The sequence below is a fragment of the Cervus elaphus genome, chromosome 5, assembly GCF_910594005.1.
Source record: "Cervus elaphus chromosome 5, mCerEla1.1, whole genome shotgun sequence".
In the NCBI taxonomy this organism is placed as follows: domain Eukaryota; kingdom Metazoa; phylum Chordata; class Mammalia; order Artiodactyla; family Cervidae; genus Cervus; species Cervus elaphus.
This window is the reverse complement of record NC_057819.1, coordinates 51387716-51390267: the sequence shown is the minus strand read 5'-3', so window position 1 is coordinate 51390267 and position 2552 is coordinate 51387716. Positions and strand designations below refer to the sequence as shown.

Below are 2552 nucleotides of genomic sequence, written 5' to 3'. Positions count from 1 at the left end.
CCATCACCAACTCCCGGAGTCCACCCAAACCCATGTCCATTGAGTCGGGGATGCCATCCAACCATCTCATCCTCTGCCATCCCCTTCTCCTCCTGCCCTCAATCTTTCCCAGCATCAGGGTCTTTTCAAACGAGTCAGCTCTTCGCATCAGGTGGCCAAAGTATTGGAGTTTCAGCTTCAGATTCAGTCCTTCCAATGAACACCCAGGACTGATTTCCTTTAGGATGGACTGGTTGGATCTCCTTGCAGTCCAAGGGACTCTCAAGAGTCTTCTCCAACACCACAGTTCAAAAGCATCAATTCTTCAACGCTCAGCTTTCTTTATAGTCCAACTTTCACATCCATACATGACCACTGGAAAAACCATAGCCTTGACTAGAATGGACATTTGTTGACAAAGTAATGTCTCTGCTTTTTAATATGCTATCTAGGTTGGTCATAAATTTCCATCCAAGGAGTAAGCGTCCTTTAATTTCATGGCTGCAGTCACCATCTGCAGTGATTTTGGAGCCCCCAAAAATAAAGTCTGACACTGTTTCCACTGTCTCCCCATGTATTTCCCATGAGGTGATGGGACCAGATGCCATGATCTTAGTTTTCTGAATGTTAAGCTTTAAGCCAACTTTTTCACTCTCCTCTTTCACTTTCATCAAGAGGCTTTTTAGTTCCTCTTCACTTTCTGCCATAAGGCTGGTGTCATCTGCATATCTGAGGTTATTGATAATTTCTCTCGGCAATCTTGATTCCAGCTTATGCTTCTTCCAGCCCAGCGTTTCTCATGATGTACTCTGCATATAAGTTAAATAAGCAGGGTGAAAATATACAGGCTTGACGTACTCCTTTTCCTATTTGGAACCAGTCTGTTGTTCTATGTCCAGTTCTAATTATTGCCTCCTGACCTGCATATAGGTTTCTCAAGAGGCAGGTCAGGTGGTCTGGTATTCCCATCTCTTTCAGAATTTTCCACAGTTTATTGTGATCCACACAGTCAAAGGCTTTGGCATAGTCAGTTGATTTATAATATTGTGAGTTTTAGGTGTTCTGCAAAGTGATTCAGTTATACATAGTTTTTCATATTAATTTCCATTATAGTTATTTACAAAATTAAAAATAATTATTAGAGTCTAGTTGGTTTAAAATATTGTGGTAGCTTCAGGTGTACAACAAAGTGAGTCAGTTATATATTATATATTAACAATCTATTTATTAATATATAATATATATTAACACATTAATTATATGTTAAATAATATAAATTATAATTATAGGGATATAAATTAATATATTAATTTTATAATATTTAATTATTAATAATGGTTATATAGATTATATATAATTATATAAAGAATCTATTTTATATATATATCTATATATATCTTATATATATATATATATATATATATATATATCTCCTGGAGAAGGAAATGGCAACCCACTCCAGTATTTTTGCCTGGAGAATCCCAGGGATGGCATAGCCTAGTGGGCTGCCATCTATGGGGTCACACAGAGCTGGACATGACTGAAGTGACTTAGCAGCAGCAGCAGCAGCATATATATCTCCACTCCTTTTAAAATTCTTTTTCCATATAGGCCATTACAGAGTGTTGAATAGAGTTCCCTGTGCATATAGTAGGTCCTTATTAATTATCTATTTTATATTTAACAGTGTGGAAAGGGTACAAATGAACTTGTCTACAAAACAGAAATAGAGTTATAGATGCGGAAAACAAACTTATGGTTACCAGGCATAAGAGGGGGAGGGGTAAATTGAGAGATTAAGAATGTTTGCTTTCGATTGTCTTTCTGTTCCTTCTGCTCTTGCCAGACTAGCATACTATTTATTTTTGTTATTGGTGTGACTAGAAGTTTCTTCCAATTTTGTCTCTTTAATCATCTGTGGGCCAGGATAAAAAGTAAGTGGTGGTACACAGAATATGGGAAAATGGGTACTGAGTTAAGGTATATGAGACATACTTGACATATGAAATACTTGAGTTTCAGTGTTTGGAATTTGCTTTGTATCTTTTGTTCTCTTTCTGTTTTACTTTCTCATTTTTGTCTGTGTTTAGAATAGTAGGTACCTGGGTTTTTGAGAAGTGGCCAGGCTTCCCTGGTGGCTTAGACGGTAAAGTGTCTGCCTGCAGTGCAGGAGACCCAGGTTCAATCCCTGGGTTGGGAAGATCCCCTGGAGAAGGAAATGGCTACCCACTCCAGTATTCTTGCCTGGAAAATTCCATGGACTGAGGAGCCTGGTGGGCTACAGCCCATGGGGTCACAAAGAGTTGGACACGACTGAGCAACTTCACTTTCACTGTTTTGTATCACTGTCCCTTTGAGAACTGTCTTTTCACTGTCACTGTTGTTTGTAGCTCTTTTATAGAACTCTTGTTTCTGTCTTGCATTAGAGTTAAGTGTCTGTCTGATGTAAGCTACATGTTCAGTAAATATTTGTGGAATAAACCAATGTTCCCCCTATTTTATGTTATATTAAATTGTGAACTTTGAGATTTGTCTTTGTTCCCCCTATTTTATGTTATATTAAATTGTGAACT

General features: G+C 37.6%; 1 non-coding gene across 1 annotated transcript; it reads left to right on the top strand.

Moving 5' to 3' along the window:
• The first annotated feature begins 2107 nt into the window (after window positions 1-2107).
• On the top strand, window positions 2108-2179 carry TRNAC-GCA. The gene has a single exon. It is a non-coding gene; the product is annotated as a tRNA-Cys (tRNA).
• Window positions 2180-2552: the final 373 nt, after the last annotated feature.